Below are 23,657 nucleotides of genomic sequence, written 5' to 3'. Positions count from 1 at the left end.
GGACTGGACAGATTGTAAGAGCAGGAGGGGGTAACTGTAGTAAAGAGTGCCGCACTAATTGGTTTGGGTTAATTGGTATTTTTACTGCAATCACAGGGGAGAGGGACACCAGGCTTAAACATTAAATACACATCCACATCACACACACACACACACACACACACACACACACACACACACACACACGCACAAATATTAAAGTTTATAAAACAGCTAAAGGTCATTAAAGCTGACCTATTAGATCTAATGGTTAGAAAAATTAAACTATCACTGCTATTTTACTAACAAGCGCTATATATAAATATATATTTTTTTAAATTATATCAATAATATGTATTATTATTATTATAAAACATTAATTGCTAGCGTCAATTAACAAAAAATAACACTTATTAATATTATATCAATGATAATAATAAAAGAATTAATAGCAACAATTAATGAATTAAAACAACAACAACAACAACAGAAATTAAGATAATTTTTAATAAAACATGAATTCACTGCAACAATCAATTAAAATAATAAAAAATAATTACCTATTCATATTATTCATTTTCTAATTTTTAAATTATTATTATTAATACTCTATTATTATTATTATTATTATTATTATTATTATTATTAATTTTATAACTTGATTATTAATTTTCTAAAAGGAAAAAATCAGAAATACATAAAAATAAAAAAATAAAAATAAATAAAATAAGAACAACCACAACAACAAAGGCATAGAAACAGAGATCCAGCTCAGATTTGGCTTTCATAGTTAACTCATCTGACCGTAGTCATCCTCATTTTCATCCTAGTAAATCTCTTCAGTCAGTTTTCCAAGAAAAGCGCAGCTCTCCTTTCTAAAAATACAGCACAGGGCACGTGGAGCGTTAGCAGCATCTCTGTGATGTTAAGAAATGTTAAGTTGAGTTTCAACACTGTGGGACACAGAGGAAGTGCCACCTGTTCTCCAGATATGACGGATTTGTTGACTGTTTAAAAAAAAGGGGGTGGAAAGAATGAAAGGGTTTACTGTCTTCCTGTGGCACAACTTCAGAAGACTGAATTCTATTTTTAGCTTCTAATGTAGAGCTGCCTGGACTCATCTAAAAATCCCCACCATTGAGTTACCAGATGTCTCCTAACCGATAAAGGAGACGCCCTGGAAGGGTCCGGTGTGATGTCATCATACCAGGTATCAACAGGTGATTGGTGGGAAAAAAAAGAAAAGAAAAAAAAATCAACTCGCTGAGGAATCGAATAAGGCAAACGCAATTAATTAGAAATAAAAATGAAATGAACATTTACCTCACATCTCTCCATTTACATCTAAGTGACTTACAATAAAGTGCACAAATTAGTTATTCTTTTCTTGTTTATCGCTCTTCGGTGTGGGTCCAGACTAGCCCTTCATGCTTCTAACAAAGCATGTTTAATTCATTATTAATTGATAGGGGCTTGTATATTCATGAGTGTGTAGTCTTGCCATCATTGTAAAACGTGTCAGCTCTCAAGGAGGTCCGCTTTGAGCCCGCTCAGCTTGTGTGTGTGTTTGTGCATGCGAGTGTTTTGATGTGTAGGTCATTACGCTTTCACTAGCCCTTTGTTTGGCTGTGTGAAAAATCGTTTAGAAAGGGCAGTCTGGATTGAGACGCCATGTTTATGTTGCAATCAGATCTGAGTGATGAGACACAGGAGGGAGGCTAGCTGTGTGTGCTATTTATTCACTGTTTCCCTCACTCTCTATTCCCAAGAGCCCTCAAACAAACAGCACACACACACACACACACACACACACACACACACACACACGTAGATACTTTGGTAGTCCAATACAAAACATCCCAATATAGATATGCCCATTAGTGGTCCATGTCTATGTGAGAATTGCTCTGAAACAGAAATAGAAAACATCATTACAGACTGCTGCAGGAGTGCTGAAACACAAGAGTAACATGACAATCCCCATAAAAAGAGCTAAATAATTATGTCAAATAAATAACTAACTATATCAGTAATGTCAAAAATTTTACATTTAATTTCAAATTTGCTAAAAAAAAAAAATTACATTTATTTAAAAAACAATTTTGAACCCCAAAAAGCAGTTTTAATAGGCAAATATATATTTCATAGCAGGAAATAGATGACACATAAACACACACACACACACACACACACACACACACATAAAACAAGAGTGTAACTGGAGGGGTGTCAGTCTTTCTCTCTCTCTAGTTAGGGGTCTGCTCTCTATCCCAGTCAAAGTAGTGAACTTGGCACAACCATAAATTTGGACGCCCCCTTCATCAGAGCGGCCACTGGACCCTGCCATAACTCATTTGCACTTGCACACACACACACTTACACACCAGGAACCACTGGGTCCAACCATAACTCACATACACTCTCAGAGGTCTTTAGATCCCTCTCAGAGGTCATAAACCACATTCTCTCTCACACACACAGAGGTATGTGGGGGTCCTAGTTTGAGGTCAGGTGATGGAGCTCTCAGGGTGATATACTGACACCCAGTCTCTCTAACTGGGGTAATGAGTCACAGAGTACGAAACACAGTCCAACTTGTTATTTTTTTCATTTTGACAAGAAAAACTGCTCTCAGACATCAGGTGATATTTATGTGTATCAGCAGTCAAACAGAGGTTATGGATACAGAACACAAACGCTCTTTGACGCTGCGTAGGCAGAGTGCAAAAGCCACAGTATGAAGTGCACATTGTTTCTTTCATCTAACATGTCAAATATTTCTAACTTTGTCTTCAAGTGGATAAGGGAAAATTACCTCTACCTGAATATGTCTCCAAAGAACAAATAAAAAAAAAAAATAATAAAAAAATAAACATTTTATTTAAATGATGATTATAATAGTATATAATTAATAATAATATAAATATTTACAAACTAAATCCAGAAGAACTGTGGCCGTCTCCAAGACGCTTGAAGAAACCTGCCTGCAAAGATACAGTACTGTGAAGAGTTTTAGGCACTTTTGTAAAAATGCTGTAAAGTGAGGATGCTCTCAAAAATACTGTCATAAATAGATTTTATTTATCAATTAACTTCTATGAACTAAATCAAATCAATATTTGGTGTGTCCACCCTTTACATTTAAAACAGATCTTGTCCAGGTACACTAATGCATTGTTTATCAGGTAGCTTTGCAGGCAGGTTCTTCAAGCGTCTTGGAGACATGGCCACAGTTCTTCTGGATTTGGTTTGTCTCAGTTTCATCTGTTTCTTCATGTAATCGCAGACGGATTTGATGATGGCGAGATCAGATCTGTTGTCAGACTTATTGTGCATTCAAAAATCTCGCTGGATTGTTAAAATTAATGGCAAAATTAATATTTGGAAATGGATATTTCCTACTGACACACTACAGCAAAAAATATAAATAACTGGCTTAAAACCTTTTTTGGGGGTGAAAATACTGACGTGCCTAAGACTTTTGCACAGTACTGTATATATAGATAAACAAAATAAATTCAGATGCATTTAAATAAGTCTTATCTAACACTATATTACATCTACATATATTTTGCACACCTTTGTATATGTGTGTGGTGTTAAATCTGGTCATGCTATCAGCATCACTGTACATTCTATCTGCAGCCAATTACAGTGTGCTGCAGATTCTGTCTATACGCGTGTGTGCGTTTGTGCGTGTGTATTTGCACAGAAGTACTGAACAGGTGGAGCAGGTGATGGAAACTGAAGGAATGTATTTAACAGCAGTACAGCTGAGTAAACATGCGGGTTCATGGGTAATGGAGTCTATATCACACACATAAACACCTTCATGCAAGCGCACACAAACATGCAAACTCTTACTGGGTAATGGAGTCCATCAAACTCGCTCTTCTCTTGGCTCACACATATAGTCTGAAAATTAAATGCTCATCTAGGGCTCCCAAGTGCACCTCCACAAGCTTGAATCTGAGTCTTGGTGTTAAATAGCTCTGGCAATCGGTGTGTTCTCTACAGGTGAGGAAGAAAGAGAAAGAGAGAGACAATGAGTCCATTTACACAGTAATAAAAATGCATACTAATAGAAAATCATTGTGTTTACATGCAGAGCTCCAGAGAAAAGCGTTATTCTACACAGATCCTGCAGGCCATCTGACTGTGAGGTGTATATTGATCACAATCACATGCATCTGTCACCAATCAAAGTGATTCAGAGCTTCATTATAATATCAATCATCAGAATGGATGAAGATCCTATGATATATGGTCTATAAAGACTTGCAACTTGCAAATACGCATTTATTAATGTAACATTAATGTATTTAAAGGCCATTTTGAATGTTTTAAATATAACATTGACATCATTTCATCTGTTAATTCATTATTAAAAGACAAAAAAAATGCAAATATAAGCATTCAATGAATTCAGTGGCTTCATGACAAAGCTAAGCAATAAGAATTGCAGGGTCACTCCAGTAATTGTACACATAGCTATGTAAAAGCCATCATCCATGCATACATATTTCATGAATGCCTCCCCAAAAAAACATGTTAAAATGGTAAGAGTGTGTCAGAGAAAAGAGCCCAAACATCCAAATACGTACACAAGAATGTGGACAGTATAGGTCACACACAAGGAGACGTGGGTCACGCTCAAATTGTCCATCAGTCAGACAGGCAGAACTGATTTAGATGCTAAATAATGGTTTAGATATTCAAAAATTCCATATATATGCGAAAGGCTCCAGTGCACACCGAAGCGGACCCATCAAAGAGCCCCTCGCCACCACTTCAAGAACTGGCCTCGAAGAGCGTCTTTGTGTCTGTTACATTTTCCCAAACCCACAGCCAGTGTGATCTGCTATTAAGTGAACAAATAACATTTACATTATTTTATTTATATTTATATTATTAAATGATGCTGTCTTAACAAAAAGAGGAAAAGTCAAGTAAATAATTCACATGGAAAATTCACATTGAAATTCAAATGGAAAATTACCAGGACACATATTTGAGAGTATGTTCAGCTGCACTCAAAAACCAAAAAGAAATCCAGAGAAACAGCCCAATAAACTAATCAAGAGGTGCGTTTTTGAAGATGAACAAGTCAAACTGCAAGGTTAAAGACACGAGGGCCGCAATTCCCAAAATACCACAAATCTGTGTCTGTAGTGCATTACAAAATGCAACAGCAATGCAAGCAGATTCCTTTTTCCGAGAACATTGATTTGTATCAACATACAACTGTGGTTCCACTCAAAAATATAAATAGATTATAATGAAAAGATTATTTTATAGAACTAAATCAAAAGGACAGGAAGTCCATGTTTTGAGGCAGAGAGAGAAAGAATCTGCACATGGACTTTTTAAATCAAACCCATGTCCTCTCACAGGCCTCCACTGCAGGTCTGCACAAGCAGGATAAAAGGAAGCAGATGATATGCGTCACACCCTGCGAGCACAAATCAGATTTTTGGATGGGCTGGTCAGGGGTTTTTAAAATGGCTGACTTGCTTTTCCAATCACCGTTTATTAAATATAATCTCAAACACAAAAAATTTGAAGCTTCTGATGCCTTATATGCGTATGTAGTGATATGATATAAATACCTGATTTAAATTCTGTGTAAATTATATTAAATCCATTGAATTTGAAAATGCCCAAAATGGAAGGTTAAAAATCTGTAAAGATTTAGATAATATTATTATTTTTTTTAAATGTAGTAAAAAAAAAAAAAAAACTTTAGTCTCTGTCAGTCTTTAGCTGGTAAAAAAAAAAACATTTCTATTTTTCTTTATAGAACAAGTCTATAGTCTCTGTCAGTCTTTTATTTATATTGAGATCACATGTCTGGAACCTTACTAATCTTCAAAGAAAATAATAAATAATAAAAAAAGAAAGAAAGAAAAATAATAAAAAATATAAAATAAAATATAAAATAAGTTAAAATAAAATAAAATTTCAATACTTCTTTCTAGAACAAGTCTATAGTCTCTGTCAGTCTTATATATATACCACACATCTGGTACCTTACTAATCTTCAAAGAGAATAGAAATCTTCAGACAATCTGGTGAGAGATATTTGTATGGAAAAGCAAGGTGAATCAACTAGATATACAGCAGAGTGACAGAACAGTTCGTCTGATTGAGTGAGCAGTAATGTTGACGGACAACCAAAATCTTGTGATCTGACCCCAAAGACAAAGGTTTAATAATAAATATAGCAGTGTCTGGATTAAAAAGACACCACTCTGCATTTTTAATGTAAATGTGTGTCTGCATGCTGTTAAATATGAATGATCCCTGTCTCACCTCAGGGTGAATGTGCGAGGAATGAGGAGCGATAGTCTGCGCTTGTGTGTGCACGCAAAGAATGAGCAGTTTCGATCAGCCACTATTTAGTATGAGGGTCTCCAAAGTTCACATGTAAGGAATGTCTTGGCTACATCACAAGGGTCCTAACTAAAAGCACCCCTAAACTTCTCCAACACTCCTTACACTGTCTCCCACTTTAAAGGAACCCCTCTTACTCTGATCCTACCAGGCTATTAGAAGGGCAACGGGGATTTTAAATCACCCACAGTGAGAGACAGAAAAAGAGAAAGATGGTCGACTGTTCCTCTGCTTTATTTACGCCCTGTTGCAGCCACTGGTTGGCAGGTACTGTTGGTGTGTGTGTGTTGTGAGTAGGGCACTGGGGCAGGGCTGAAAGGGTTTGGAAGGGTAATGCTAGGACTATCACATTAACCTGACTGGAGCTCCTCTAATAGGCACCGCAGCTTAAATTGATATATCAATTTACTCCCCTCCTGCAGGACTTCAAAGGCCTGCAGTCTTGTTCCCTTAGCCTTTACCCGCCCCACATCAATCTGCCTGTCTACACCGCTTGAGCCTCGCACCAACCCACAGCACACTGCACAGCCAATCACATGACCTGCTCAGACAAGAACAGTTCAAACTGGCCAATCTGATGACAGAAAATCTGCATTTCAAACGCAGATCAGGGGCACATTCAAGCTCAAATCGGTGCGCAACGTTTTGCTACGGTTTCCTGGTTGAACGACATGTTTCCTGGAAACGGTGTGCAACGGGTTTGAGATACGTTTTCTCTTGTTTGGCATCAACATGTAAACCACGCGGTATTAACAGCTCGTAAATGTAATTAACATCAAAATAAATTCACAAGAGCAAGTATGTTGTTTGCACATGTTTATTTACATGAATGGCAAAATAACTTTAATAAGAGCACAAGTATAGATTTGGAACTTCTTTATGTCTGTCTAAATATCATTATAGTAATTGCAATGTCTTCTGGTCCATATCCTTTCCTTAGGAAGGTGTGCTAGACATTGATTAATGTAACATAAACATACTATACTTATATATTTTGCTATTGTATTGTGGAGTGATACTTTCATAAATATATTATTATATTATATATATTATATTAAATATTACAGTAAAATTATTTATGTATAATATCCATAAGTTATTTTTGAATGTGGTAAAAAAAAAAAAAAAACAACTACATACTTAAGTTTTTGTGACCATTTAAGTCACAAATACTAAGAAATGTGAATTATTTGAAACTACATAAAAACAAACAGAATTCCCCCAAAATGTTGTTCCAACTATTCAGACACAGTTGTCAAAAGAAAGAAATTGAAATTCAAATTGAACAATACTGCTAAAACATTAAAGGTTTGTGAGTTAATATGACGGTGAATATTAAGAAGTATCACGCTGGATGGCACGACTGACCAATCAGAATTGAGTACTCTAGAAAACCGTGTAACAAGTAAACATACTGAATCTCAATTATCTGCGTAATCATGCAGCCTAATAAAACACATTACCAATTAGATGCCGCAGAGCTCATGTGCTTTTATTCAAGACCCGTAAACAGGAACAAAAAGGCTGTACATTTGTTTTGACATGCACCTGTGAGCTGTATTTGTGTTAGCAAGACATTTACAACAGCTGAGATAGAAGCAGATCTTCACAGTTAGCTCCAGACTCTGTTCTTTTACACAGAATCAAACAACTCGTCTTCCCAGCACAAGCCCTAGAGGGCCATGATGTCATATCCAGTGTAACACCTTGCGGATGACTGACACATGTTTCCCATGGAGAGACAGACACACAAACACGCAAATGCACACACGTACGCACACAAATTGAAAGAGTCTTTGTTTTGTCTGACATCTCCCACCTTATGCTAACCTGTTTTGTCAAAACAATTCCCACAGAAATTAGATGACACAGATTCGGGAAGATAAGAGCCTAAATCTGCCAGAACCAAACCAACAGTGACAAACAACACCTGCTTGCAGCTTTCACACAATGCTTTTAGTGCACATATCGATTTACATACAGAAACACTGAGTGACTGATTTGGACAAAACAACAACAGTTATCAATAAACTGTTTTTCTTAAATGAGCAGTGATAAGAATAAAGCGCTGATATGAGTTACTGTTAATCACAGTGATATATCAAACAAATGCTTAAATTTTCCAAGAATCTTTGAGTTTAATTCTAAAACAGAGAGATCATCCTGTGTCGATATGCTAGACTGACTAAGACTGAGTACTCCAACAACAGGCTGAAAATGACATCTGAAATGTTAGGCTGGATAAAGGAGAGAAAGGAGTGTGTTGTCAGGTGATGTTCTTTCTCAAACCCACCTGATCAGAGAGTTTAGACAGAGGGGGAAAAATACAACAAAAATTCCAGGAAGAAAGGGAAGCACTAAAGAGGTTGAAAGAGATTGAGTTGAGAGGATGTGGAAAAAGAGAGAGAGAGGGTCACAAAGTAGACAGCAGCCATGAATACAGAGCAGCTGAGATGTGAGAGAATTTTACAGCAGCTATTGTCTGTCACTCACCCTGTAGATTTGTGATCACAATTTTTCCCCATCAAGTGTTTCACTTTCACCTGAAGTAACTACCCAGCACAAAAATGCTTTTTAGCCATCCTCTTCTCACTTGGTCTAGCAGCGACACTCAAACGCACAATCTTTTTAACACAGAGACAGCAGATACACATCCCCATCCCCCTGCAGTCCTCGCTGCCAGGCCATGCCCTTGCCAAACAGTGACAAGTGTTCACTATTACGTCCATCTAGGGATAAGTCGCAATAAATAAAAAGAAAAGGAAAATGAAACATGCAAGAATCCCCGCCCAGTCGTCAGACTGAGAAGAAAATATATCCACATAAACAAAAACAGCTCTGATAAACATTTTATTAAGATGTTGGAAAAGATATAAAGTTGAGAGCTTCAGAGTAACAAAAGAAAATACCAGTGGGTGTATAGACTTCAGGGTGACCCACAGCGCAAAATGCAAACAAAAATAGTCAAAACTCACGAGATCAAAGAAAAAATTCCAATTAATTAACCTAACTACAAAAACAGAGTGAATGTTATCACACAAGAGAAAAGGGCAGGTCACCCCTACAAAGAACACCAACACTGCTTAAAATATATAACAACCGTATGAAAATAACATAGTTGGTCTGGCGGCTGGTGGGGAGACAGGGGAAGGGCGACCGGCCCGGAGAAGAGTGGAGGAGATGGTTTTAAACCTGCCACAATCAGTGGCATCCAATCCAATGAAGACAGGCGGATCCATCAATCAGCTGATTAAAGGATCCTACTCAGGACATACAGCGGGGGAGAAATAAAAAAAAAAAACAGACGCACACACTTGATTCAAAACATGAACATAACATTATGACCACTGACAGGTTAAGTGAATAACACTGATTATCTCTTCATCATGGCACCTGTTAGTGGGTGGCATATATTAGGCAGCAAGTGAACATTTTGTCCTCAAAGTTGATGTGTTAGAAGCAGGAAAAATGGGCAAGTGTAAGGATTTGAGAGAGGGCAAAATTGTGATGTCTAGACAACTGGGTCAGAGCATCTCCAAAACTGCAACTCTTGTGGGGTGTTCCCGGTCTGCAGTGTCAGTATCTACCAAAAGTGGTCCAAGGAAGGAACAGTAGTGACCCAGCGACAGGGTCATGGACGGCCAAGGCTCATTGATGCACGTGGGGAGCGAAGGCTGGCCCATGTGGTCCGATCCAACAGACGAGCTACTGTAGCTCATATTGCTCAAGAAGTTAATGCTTGTTCTGATAGAAAGGTGTCAGAATACACAGTGCATCGCAGTTTGTTGCGTATGGGGCTGCATAGCCGCAGACCAGTCAGGATGCCCATGCTGACCCCTGTCCACCGCCGAAATCACCAACAGTGGGCACATGAGCATCAGAACTATCAGAGTATCAGAAGGTGGCCTGGTCTGATGAATCACGTTTTCTTTTACATCACGTGGATGGCCGGGTGTGTCGCTTACCTGGGAAACACATGGCACCAGGATGCACTATGATGCACTAAGTGTGATGCTTTGGGCAATGTTCTGCTGGGAAACCTTGGGTCCTGCCATCCATGTGGATGTTACTTTGACACGTACCACCTACCTAAGCATTGTTGCAGACCATGTACACCCTTTAATGGAAATGGTATTCCATGGTGGCTGTGGCCTCTTTCAGCAGGATAATGCGCCCTGCCACAAAGCCAAAATGGTTCAGGAATGGATTGAGGAGCACATCAATGAATTTGAGGTGTTGACTTGGCCTCCAAATTCCCCAGATCTCAATCCAATCGAGCATCTGTCGGATGTGCTGAACAAACAAGTCCGATCCATGGAGGCCCCACCTCGCAACTTACAATACTTAAAGGATCTGCTGCTAACATCTTGGTGCCAGATACCTCAGCACACCATCAGTGGAGTCCATGCCTCGATGGGTCAGGGCTGTTTTGGCAGCAAAAGTGGGACCAACACAATATTAGGAAGGTAGTCATAATGTTATGCCTGATCGAAGTAAACAAACACACACAAAAAAACACACATCCGTAGCATCGCACTACAATCAAACAATTCCTTTTCTTATTTGTTGCTTGAAAGAGCTGTTGTTTAGGTGTATCTGAGATGTAACTTTAACTGTTTTCACGCATGTTATATCTGTTCAGTGTTGTTGACCTTTGCATTCAATGCCTTGATCCGCATGAATGTGTGGGACAGAGGCAAAATATCCATCCAACTGTTCGATCAGTGTGAGCAGGTCAAGAGTTAACAAACGCACAACCACATACACACCCATGCAAACACACTCTCTGTCCGGAACAAAATTAGCTAAGTGCTAAAACAGCTGTGCTTGGTCATTTATTCAGCAAACACACACAAAATAACCTCACTTTACTGTAAACGATCAAGACCACCCAAGCCAGCCACAGGTTTACAACAGATTTAGACCAGATGAGAAACGGTAAACTCATTTGACTGCTTCTTTCTTTATTCTGTATGGCAAGAGTGATCGAAAATAATATAAAATAATGTCACTAAACATCTATATTTTAATTCCATATCCTGGAACATGAGTTTATCACCGGATTACAGTGAAAATCATCAATTTTTCAGTTTTTCGAGTTTGTCATACTGTCCGATGCAGACTAAGCCATTCAAACAAAACCTATTCTTGGTTATATCAGCTTTTATGTCAAGGAGAAAAAATATTTTACTGTATACTGAAAAACAGAATAAACAAAATATCTACCGTTTTATGCTATATTTGCAATATATTTTTTTTAATAAATTGAAAATATATATTATAAAATAAATTCAGAATACATTATTATTTTTAAATCTGTATATTTATTGTCGTATAAATGTATTTAAATTTATTGTATACAATTTATTTATTAATTCTAGAGCTGGTATTACTATGTTGCTCTTCTATTAAAACATGACATCCATTTTCATTCAACCAGGGTGTTGCAAAAAATACAATAATGAATTGTTTGTTTGACTGAAGCTGTCAGTACTCTGGTCTATTGCATTTGTTCAGTGCATTTGAAAATGATGGTCCAGCACTTGCATTGTCTTGAACGACTCCAGCCAAAAGGCAACATGCTCTGGATCTTCTTTTCTTCTTCATTCCATTCTGTCTTTTTTTCCATTTAGTTTATCATTTGTTGGTGAAGAGCAGAAAGAAGGAATGGCACGGTCACTGATTCACCACAATAGGTGCCCGTGGGGGTTGACAGGAGGCACAGTTTGTGGGTGAGGTGTCGAGGCTGGGACAGCTCCAACTCTGTGTCTTTAAAACCATCACTGTTGTGCTACACTAGGCTACGGGCCAGTGAGTAATCTTCACACAACAAATGTCACAAAGAATTCTGGGTAGCGCACACAAAAAGAGCAAGTCTGTGAAGAGAGGAGAGAGAGGACGTGAGACAATGATGAATGATTGGCAAGGTCCTGTTTGTCTCTCGCTCTCGATCTCTTAATTTTTGGCACCAGTCTTGTAAAGTTTTTCGTTGACACTATTGCATGACAAACTGACAGTAACATTATATCATTTAATGATGTGCGCTTTACAGAACAAGAGTCGCAGCTCAGAGGTCTACTTTCCTTCTCTTTCTCTTTCTCTCTCTCTCCGTCTCTCTTTCTCACGGTGCTCCTCTGTCGGTTGGAAGCCCAGAGCAGGGCTGCTGCGGTGAAGCTCCCGTTACACTCTGCCTCAGCCTCTCTGTCATCTCTGCTAAGCCCAATGCACCCTGGGAAATTAAATAACCCCTTGTCTCAGTTTCTCCCATTGCCCCAATTAGCATATTTTCTGTACAATGGGCATGGTGTCTAGGATGTAAAAGGACAGTCATTTAACTATTTCTCCATTAAAGGGATAGTTCGTAAAGATTTTCATTATTTACTCACCCTCGTGTCATTCTACGACTTTCTTTCTTCTGCTGAAAGAAGAAATATCAAATTGATATTTTAAAAAATGTCTCAGTGTTTGTTTTATTTCTTCAATACAATCTGTCAAGATAGCCATCAAAATGCTTTGGCTATCAACATTCATATCAATAAGATATCGTTTATGTTCCACAGAAGAAAGAAAGTCATAGGTTTGGAACGGCATAAGGGGGAGTAAATAGTGACACTGTTTACTTCTGGGTGAAATATCCCTTATAGGCATATAGACATCTCAATTATATAATCGTGATCTGTTTTATTGCCATATTTATTCCATATTTTATTTCCTATATTATTATTATTACTATTAAATACAACAACAAAGCACATGTTGACAGATTTTTTCCTTTAACTTCCTGCTCAAGGAAGGGACAGAGTTATTTCATGGTCTTCACTGCTTAGGCATCTTTACAGGGAAAGGGGGGAAAAAAACCTGTATAAAAGTTATTGTGGAAACATTTTTTTTTTTTTAATTAATATTTATTATTTTCAGAACCAAACCATTTCTTTTGACAAATACTTTCTGAAAGAATACTCACAGACTACAAAAATATTATATGCATAACTGGTCAGGGCTCAAGCTAGCAATAGTCGGCATGGGAGTCGGGCGCTCTAACGAGAAGGTTAAAGACCTCAACCCCAGTGTCAGACGCCAGCATGCCTATTGAGGCCAGGGGAGAGAGGTTTACCTGCACAGCTATATCACATACCAGCATTTTACAGTGAAACTACAGACTCTGTAGGAATCATTTTAAGGTATCACAGGTACATTACTTACACAAATGCATTACAACAATATCAGTGAAAATATTATTCCTAGATAGCAGACACAGTTAAAAAATAGTTAAAAAAACAAAACAAATAATTGACCCCAAATTGTATTTGCTATGCATATTATTTATGCTTAGTAATGTACTGTGTAATTCTTGCTTCGCCTGTATTGAAATCAACTGAAAGAGAGTCTTTGCATGCTGATTGTTATTTGCAAAACACTGAATTGCTGTTTTTGTAGATTCTAATTGTCCAATTGTAGAAAAAAAGCTATGTTTTGACAAAAGTGAGTTTAGCCTAACAAAAAGGAATAGCAATTGTTTGTATGAGCACTTTCTGTACTGCCAAACACAAGTGATAGAGAAAGAGAGAAATGACTATTAAACACAAGGGGAACATTTAATTGATGGTGAAAATTATGGTTTAACAAGGGAACTTAAAAGAGCAGACTTATTCTTTCACACGTCCTGTATGTAATCCACACACACACACACACACACACACAGGCAGTAGCAGGCAGGCATTTAGACAGCATGGTATAAGAGCTCAGTTGGACTGCCACACTCAGTCCAAACCAAATGAGACCATGCTGCTTCAAACTAGCCCAGCAGTCTCCAAGGACTCCACACTGATTCTCCACAGCAGATCATTAAAGTCTTGTATTCTCCCTTCTCTCTTTCTCTTCACACTCCCTCTTGCCTCCTCTCCCTCCCAACCATCTCCGTACTGAAAAAAAAAAGTAGTCTAAATAAAGTTAAAGTCTGAATAAACAAAGGATTTTCTCCTATGTTATCCACATCCTTCATCCTTTCCTCCTCTTCTATGGGCCAGTTTCCATGAGATGAGCGTGGAATCTCATTGGCTCATTCCAAGCTTGTTGCAGTGTTAGCTGGTTCTCAGTTTAATTGGAAACTTAAATACTTTGGGTAATGTGTGACCCATGGGAGCCCTTGCTGCCATTTCACAGACACACATACACACAGAGAGAGAGAGAGAGAGAGAGAGAGCAGACAGGGTGTCTCTCTCCTTTGCAGAGAAACTCTCAACACCCCCACCCTCTCAAACTACAGCTGTCCTCAACTACAGCCCAGGCCCTTCATTATCAAAATAGAAATTTGTGTCCTAAGTGCAGCAACATTGCTAATGCTAAATATCCAACTCCCCCAGGAGCTAATTATGCCTGAGTACTGGCAACATGGATTCCATTTTTTCACCTCCAATAACAACTGTAAAAGCAATTTGAGCATTTTTCAATTAATTAAACACATAGTCTTCCAGTAACCTCTTGTCATTTTGCCCTCCAGGACCAAAGCTAATTTGTGTAAAATAAAATGAGAGAGCATGTGAGAGAGAGGGAGAAAGCAGCGGATGGGTGTTTTTAGTCATTTTTGCCACTTAACGAATTAAAAGGAGTAGACTGTTAATATTTCATAATAAGGACAGGCATGTCGCTTTGACAGCAATCTGACGCAGGGTTTAAACATGTTAAAAATGTTAATGAGTATAGGGTGGTCTAGATCTATTCACAGGCAATTTGATTCCTTTTAGTTGTATTTAGATATTCATTTCCAGCTTTTTTAATACTTAGATTACCGTTGCCATCATCTATTGATAAAAACACTAATAATTTAATAACGCAGTTAAATGTAATCAGGAGATCTCAAAATAAATATAATAAATACACAGTGTACATTGTGTTGTGATGACTAAATTCCCATGTAGCATTTATTTTAATTAAATTATTTTATTTTATTTTTAATTATTAAATAGTACAGAATTTTAATATTTAACGATTATCAGAAATAACACAAAAATAAATATCGGCTTATTGATTTTGTCCATAATTTCAGTGTATATCCCTAAAATCAGCCTTAATGTGTTTGACTTTTGAAAAATGTACAAAGAAAAATGTCAAAGAATAATAATGTGTGAGGGGAATATGTGTGGGTGCATGAATCATATCAAATATTTTCTGTCACAGCTGATGAGTGGTGCACATAAAAACTGCATTCACCTAGACACTGATACAACACACACACACACACACACACACACACACGCACACATCCAGAATCCTGCCAAACATTCTCATTATAGTCTCTTAGAGGCTTCTGTCAGCGAGTCAGATCAGAGAGAGTGCGTGAAATCTCGCTAATGGGCATTACAGCATTATGGGCTTTCCCTCGTCCTCTCTCTAGCTCTGTCTCCCTCCCACTCCCTCTCTCTCTCCACCAGGACCTGTGTGAGAGAAAGAAAAACACACACAAAAGGAACACACAGAAGGAAAGGTAAGGAAAACGAGCATTCGGTGAATATTTACAACAGGAAATTTGGCCTATGAAAACACAAGATGTTTCATGTGGAAAACCATCCCTCCCAACCACCTCAATCTTTCTCTCTTGCTCGCAGCACCAGTCAGCGAGGTGACTCCTGGTGCTGTCTAGCTTCACTTTCAAAGCGCTTTTTAAATGGGCTCCCTCAAGGACGGAAGCACAGCCTTCACCTCCATGCACCTCTACTGTCTCCCGCATGGACGGCCCTCTTAACTTTCCCTCCTTACCCCTCACTCAAAATATTCAGACGAAGCCTCTGTTTTTCAACAGATTCTCCTAGCGTTGGCAAATATACCTGCGTGGTGAGTGCGCCATGTTAAGCTATGAGAACCGAGGCTTCTGCTAGTCATTACACGGTGTGCTGCTCACACACTGATGTTGTCTGAAGAGCATCTCATCTGCATAGAGACACACTTCATGGGTTACACTGTCTGCACACACACTGCTCCTTTGCCTTCATTAACAGGCTACAGGGAAACAAATATGTCTGAGACGACGAGCATGTTTTGATAGTGGGTTGCTGTGCTTAATTATTATAATACTAAAAAAAACAGTACTGCTCATTGAAATGAAAAATTAATTGAGTAGTAAAACACTGATACCCTTCAATCATAAAAAAAAAAGATTCTGAAATTCTTATTCGTCAGCTCAATCATAAAATTGAGATGCCTATACTTTAAAAGATATTTCACCCCCCCAAAAAAAGAAAAATCAGTCATTATTTAACATGTCTCAGTATCTTTTATTTGTCCATACAATAAGAACAATGGATCCTATAGACTTTCATTCTATGGATTAAAAAAAAATAAAAAATCTTCAAAATATATATATTTTTTTGTGTTCCGCAGAAGAAAGAAAGTCATACTGGTTTGGAATGACATGGGAGTGAATAAAGGCCATTTCACACCAAGGATGATAACTTTAACAATAACTATATTAGCAGACAATATTGTTCTGTTTATTCTGAGCACATTGCTGTTATGTCGTCTAGCGCTTTAAATGCTCAAGCTCTTTAAAACAGGATGGATTCTCATTGGCTATCAATGTTTTTATCGTTCTTATTCCAGTGATATTGTTTCTCTGTGCCGTTATCGTTATAGTTATGGTGTGGACTGCTATTCTTTTATATTTAGAACTGTTTTTAGAACTATATCTTTATCGTTGTTGCTATAGTTATTGTTCTTGGTGTAAACGGGCCTTACACAAAGACAGAATTGTCCTTTCCGGGTGAACTACTGTATCTCCTTAAGTAGAGTCTAATATGAGTAACAGTGGAGGTCTGGTGACATCTTCCTGGTTTTGTAGTGATGGGACTTGAGAGTGAGATGAGCAGCTCTTTGATCTCACTGCTATATTTTTATTGCGAGGGTGGAACCACATTTCTCTGGGCTACAGATGCTTATGGGAAATGAAAGGTGAGCACACCCGTAGATACCAGTGTGTCACACTAAAATACATCCTCCCTGAGGGAGAAGAGAGGGAAGGAAGAGGGTTATGCAAAAAGATCATCAGCAAATAATGCCTGGGCCCCAAGCAACAAAAGTCAAATTCTTGAATGCTACGATTGGGAAATAGACGCACACAAACACATTGGTGAAGTACCTCAGAGGCATATAGACAGATGCCTAGAGCAAAATGCGCTCAATCACCTGGCCAGGTGTGGGGAAATTTAAATCTCTTTTAACACATATGATTTCTATACAATTACCATTCAAGGAATATAGCCTCAATAAACCATTAAACTTCAAAATAACCAACAACTCCATTAGAATGTATGTTAGTACTGCGACTGGTTGGCATTCTCCTGAGCTTGCCTGATATATTACGAGAGGCCATATCATGTGCAATCACAACATAACAAACAGCTAATTTGGATCTGGCACCTCAGTGATCTCATCCTAATGAGGAGCAAATGGGGAATGAGGTCTCGCTCGCATTGTTGTTGCCGCGCATTACACCTGACACCCAAAACGCAGAGGCTCGATCGGGTAGCTGTTCGAACGTATCAAAGGTAGTGGAGAGAAACCCAACACCTCTGCTGCGAGAAAGAGATGGAGAGAAAATGTAAGAGGGCAAGTACGGTATGCAGAGAGGCAGGCAGAGAAAGCCATCTACATTTCAAATGCACAGGATGTTTTCCGTTGGATGTTTATGAAACATGGCTGCTGGGATTGAGCAACTGTAAAAGGATATGGCATCAAAGAGCTGCTCAGAGAAAACAAAACAACAACACGCCGCTGCTCACGGAAGAGGAGAGCAGAACACAACTCCTAAGAATTATGCAGCAGCTTCAGCTGATTACCTGCAACCGGGGGCCTCTAAACGACTCGCTCGAACCTCAAGCCCGGGAATGAACTGTCTGGATGGACATGGGCGTGGCACAACCCTGACCAATGGGACAGCAGGAGAGCTTCTCTTAAAAAGAGAATGATCTGTGGATGAAAGAGTGTACCAAATTATGTGATTATAGCAAAACAAGGATGCTACAGCAGTGGCATAAAGCAGTTTGGGACTTTATGTAAAAACACTCCAGGTAAACATTTCTAAAATATTTTTTACCGTTGATTTTCAACAACTTGACCTTCCATTATTAAAGTTTATGGTACATTTAGTTCGAGTAAAACAACATACAAATTAAAGTAGCATTTTTGCCAACATCTTACAGTACCGGAATTAATAAAAAAGGCAAAGAGGGTTAGAGAAAAAGAAGTTTAATTACATTTACTGTAATCCTCTGGAGGTCATTTTAGCATGGCACTGACACTGCAACTGCAGTCAGATATAAAACAACTGTGGCTGCTTGTTTTCTCACACCAATTAAAGGGCATTTTAACAGATCAGGGTCTGCTAAGAGTTTAAGTCTCAGTGAGGCATTTAAGAAAGCCTTGTAAAAATGTTTATATGATGTACATATGTGTATATATTCTATAAATATAGAACAAGATACTTTGTTCTACAGCAGTTGATTAACTGTCTGTAAACCTCTAGTGTGGAGTAATCTAAGAATCTTAGATATAAAAAACAACCTGTAGAATTCATCCTAAGCAGAAATGACATATATTTAAACCATACTTAAAATCAAATAAATCATCTAACATTATTAAAGTTTGTCAATGTAAAGACTCTAAATTATGCATAAATCCATATCAAGATCTGCCAAGGATGCTTCTACTAATATCAGATTTAGAAGTTGACAAGTTTAATTCTGTCATTGCACACAAAGCTAATAAAATTCTGCTTAAAAACTGTTGTGGAGATTTACCAATCATTTTAGTTCTGTTTCAATGGCTGCAATACCAGTCCTTGAGTAAAACAGCTGCTGTCTAACTCTTTGTATATCCATAACTTTAAAAAAAGTCTATTAAAATATGCACATGAAGGCTCTTTCATTCATTCACAAAATATGTTGTCAGATGAGCTTTTAGTAACAATGTTTTCCTGCAGCTATTTGATCATGTGTTTACATGCATGCACATACAGGCTGCTGGTGTCTGATTTAATATTATAAGACAGCAAATAAGCCCTACAAGACACAGGCATCTGCAGTAGTACTGAGAGTGCATTGTATCGTTGTGTGCTGATAAGAGATGCGTCGGCAAAACCCTGAAAAGCTTGTTTTCCCAACACTCAATCCTCATTAGGCTCAATCAATACTCCTTTAGTCCCTCAGCTTACTGACTCATTTCAAAATAACATTACAGGTCATTTGTCTCATCGTTGACTCGACTGCATTATGGTGCTTTCTCGCTCCAGAGCAAAGAACGACGCAGAGAAGAGAGAGAATGTTGGATACTGAGATTCCGACGTTGTGGATACAACTTTAAATATTTTTTGGTGAGAAGTCATTGAAAAATCAATGTCTGTTTCCTACAATCCATTTCAACCAAATCAATCATAATCTAGCCGGCTAGCAGGGAAAAGAGAGAGAGACGGGGGAGGGAGATGAGAGAGAGAGACATAAAGAACGAGAGAGAAAAATGCACACAATCTTTGTCTGAAATCTCTCAATTCTAAATCCATTCTCATAAAAAGCTCATCATCACATCGTTTAGCCTGGCTAACGGCCTGTCAGTCACCAGGGGCCTGTGAGGAAGACTACCGGGAATATGGAGCCACAGCCGGGGGACTCAGGGACCCAGTCTATCTCTGCCATATGAAGACTTTAAAATTGACTGGGGTGGTAAAGGCTATCATGATGAGAATCAGCAAGTCGATTAAATCTGCTAGAACTCCCTCATGGTATTTTCACACCTGTTCCAAGAGGGCAGAAGAAATACCAGAGTAATCATGTTTAAAATAAATGAGCTCCTGCATCAACAATCTAGGTGGTTTCAATAAAAGGTCTTCAGCAAACCTATAGAGTACTGACAGATTTAGATTGCTCTTTCAAGGGATCAGCGTTGCCCATTTTTATTTTGTGCCCTGCTTGCATAGATATTTGGATCATGGTTAGAAGCACTCCATTACAAGCAACATTATGAGTGAACACCTGCACGCCATAGTTGACACGTAGTTTTGGTAAGAATTAAGTTGTTTCAAAGCATCAAAAAAGCACAAACTTAGTAAAATAAATTAAAAATTAATGATGAATAAAATAGTTATTTTATTATTTCAAATTTACACTGAGGTGTAAAGTGTATCATACTACTCGCATAATGTGTAATAGGGGATTTAATAAATAGAATATCAATATAAACGTTTATTTTGTTGTTTATTGCAATAATAATAATAATATGCATTATGATTATTATGTTGCATTGCTGCTTGGGGGATAGGGTTTACTTGTGCACATGTGTTTAATCATTTCATGAAAATGGCAAGGTCAAAAATAAATCACATCCATTATTCGCTACGGATCTCCCCAAAGCATTAGCAGCGGACTGTTTAGAATTTCAATTGGCTTCCAAGTGGCAAAACCCCTTAGCTAATACATCAAAGAATATTTGGCGTCAACTAATCGGTTTAGGGCAGATTTGAAGTGGCTAAAATCCGTTTGAGGGGGACAGAGAGAGAGGTACACGTTACCGGCTGCCCATTGCTGTCGGGAGAGACACGCCTAACCTTGTGCCTCGAGGAAACCTGTCACGCACTTCGCGTTAACTAACTTTGTTTAACCAGCCCATTCTGCGCGCGAACGCGAGAAGCAATTAGTCTGCTACAATAGATAATGCTTTCTAATAATAGTTTCTAAATCCAAATTAAATTATGTCGTTTCCCCCAGGCATTTTGGTGGAAAAGCACCACTTGAAATACCTCACCCCTACCCCATACTTTTTTTTTTTTTTTTTTTTTTTTGGTCGTCTCTGTTATATTTCGTTTGACATATTGCATTATTGTGCAAAGATTCAGACTCTTGCATATCTGCACGCCTCGTCATATTACAAACATTCATAATTAGAAACATAAGCGTCCGTCATAAAACAAGCAGAACTGATACATCAGTGAGAGCACATATCCTAACATAAGCCTACACCTCCCCTTGCCGTCCAGTCTGGGAGTTCACGGGAGCATATTGGGAATAAGACACGAACTATTTCAATAGTATAAGACCCCCTTTGCTAAAACATCATGTTCAAAAGTGCTGTTGTCCGTCAACTCACACGACTGCTTTGATAAGGCTTAATTTATAGATAATGTCATTTAAGTTGAATAAGCAGTTTCCTACCTTTCTGCCAGCGCGTGAAGAATGTGACTGCTGCCTTTCTCTTTCCATGCTTTCTTTCATTCACCCCTCCACTATGGCTAAACAGACTGCTTATCGAATCCTATTGGTGAAGAGGAACTCATTACTGCCGATAATACTCTATCAATGAATATTGACGTCATTTAAATGCTACTCCTGGGTATCCTTGGAAACCGATATGCTATTTAAATGTGACTGTGCAAATGGCCACTTCCACTGTTTCAGAAAAAAGAAAGTAAGAAAAAAGCGGGGTGGTTAATGAGGTTAGGGATTTTATATGGCATAGCCTATGCATTATTTTCTTTTATATGTAATCGATTCAAAATGTAAAATGACAATGAAAACGTGTATGGCTATTTATTTATTTTTTTCCTTGTGAATTGAAATAAGTGGGCTACTCATATGTCATTCTCGTTCAGTTTCCTCTACTGTATTTCGTTTATTTATATAGGCTACACTCACGGGTGGTGCAGAATTAATAAAAACGTCTTCACTATCACAGTCGACAATTTCGCATGTCTTCAGTTTGTTTTGCTTTGAACTTAGCATTGGTCCACTGAGTTTGAGCGTCATCATTCTTTACTCTTGAGAGTGCAGTAACACGTGACCTCATGCCCACACTCTGTAGCAGCGCCTACAGCGATCCCTTTCGGCTCAGAGAGACTTTAACAAGTGAGCCAGTTCACTGACTCCTGCGTAAAGTTCCTCAGCCACCACTTATGTTTTTGTTTGTTTAGTTTTTGCTTTTTTATTAATCATCAACATCGGACGCAGGCCTATTTATCAGTTCACCTGCAGTTTGTAATATGCGTAAAGGACATTTTGTAGATTTAGCCTAGTAGGCTAAATCTACTCTTCGGCCACTTTCACCATTTTAAATTATTTGTTTGTGTGTATGTGCACTTAAATTATGAAATTAAATTATGATAAACATTGCATTACATTAATCTTACTTTTAGGCTAATGATTGTTGTGATGATATGTACAGTAAATAAAAATAAAATCAGTTTTATCTTAAATGCATTTAGGTATATTTACCTAAATTAAATGTTTATGATATATATCCATTGTTAGGCTAGACACACACAATATCTGCAAGCAAATAGAACAAAAAACATGAGGATATCCTCCGCCGCAGAGGAATATATCTGTTTGAATCAAAGGGCTTAGAGCCCCTGGTCGTGGTGGATTTGCCGTGGTTCATATGGTCTTAATCTGTCTGCGCTTGGGGCTTTGGTGTAAAGGAGAAGAAGATCTGGTTTGTTCCGGGATCTAAGGCGAAAACTGTCTAGCGGACAAATCAGTTAACACCTGTCAAAAGTTACTTCTTCACTTTCTTACCACTGAGATTTGATCTAAGCGCGCACTCACTCACTTTCGCCGCATTGTTTCTGTAAAATTGAAGAAAAAACAGGTTTGCGAAAACGATTGTGTTTAATTTTTTAAGCCGTAAATTTATACAATGAGGTAATATTATTACCTCCCCCAAACGCAAGTCAGTTTGAATGCAACGTCAAAACGGGTCCGTGTTCAGCTGACTTAAGGCACGATGACGACGGATCACCGACTGTCGCACATTTTTGGGAGAAAAAAAAATAAAATACATTTCTACAAGCTTAAAATGAACGCCGAGAACACACAAACCAAGGAGGATAAAGAACTGCAAACAGTACTTGTAGCGTCCTGTCGTATTAGCAAGCCGTCCCATGAAGATAACAGTCCATTTGTTATTAATCGTGTGTGAAAATGAAGGCTTCGTGTATTTAGAAAATGAGGAAAGTTGAAGTTGATGTACTGGCTCGCATGAGACCGCCATCCTGGGGCTGGAGCTGCTCAGTCTAAGGCAATGAGGCTTGTTAGAGACAAAAATAGGGGGATAGCGGGGGAGATTGTTAGTGAGTGCCAGGGTACGAGTGTAGAGAGAGAGAGAGAGAGAGAGAGAGAGAGAGAGAGAGAGAGAGAGAGAGAGAGAGAGAGAATCGATTCAGGCTGGGCTGCTGTAACCCAGCTCCAGTTTGCCTTGCCTTCGATGACTACACCCCGAGAGGAGGAGCGAGAGGCTCATAGTAGGCG

The 23,657-nt window shown here is 38.3% G+C and overlaps 1 long non-coding RNA gene across 2 annotated transcripts; it reads right to left on the bottom strand.

Annotated features, from left to right (window-relative positions):
- Positions 1 to 648: 648 nt before the first annotated feature.
- Positions 649 to 23,517, bottom strand: LOC125264837. 2 transcript variants are annotated; one of them, XR_007184133.1, is made up of 6 exons: positions 23,258 to 23,517; positions 21,567 to 21,666; positions 18,204 to 18,333; positions 3,844 to 3,990; positions 1,115 to 1,886; positions 649 to 986 (listed from the first exon to the last, which is right to left on the bottom strand). It is a non-coding gene; the product is annotated as an uncharacterized LOC125264837 (long non-coding RNA). The 2 variants fall into 2 exon arrangements; XR_007184132.1 differs by lacking the exon at positions 23,258 to 23,517 and having other exon boundaries at positions 21,567 to 23,246.
- Between the last annotated feature and the right edge of the window lie 140 nt (positions 23,518 to 23,657).

The sequence above is a fragment of the Megalobrama amblycephala genome, linkage group LG3, assembly GCF_018812025.1.
Source record: "Megalobrama amblycephala isolate DHTTF-2021 linkage group LG3, ASM1881202v1, whole genome shotgun sequence".
NCBI classification, from domain to species: domain Eukaryota; kingdom Metazoa; phylum Chordata; class Actinopteri; order Cypriniformes; family Xenocyprididae; genus Megalobrama; species Megalobrama amblycephala.
This window is presented reverse-complemented; position numbering and strand designations above follow the sequence as displayed.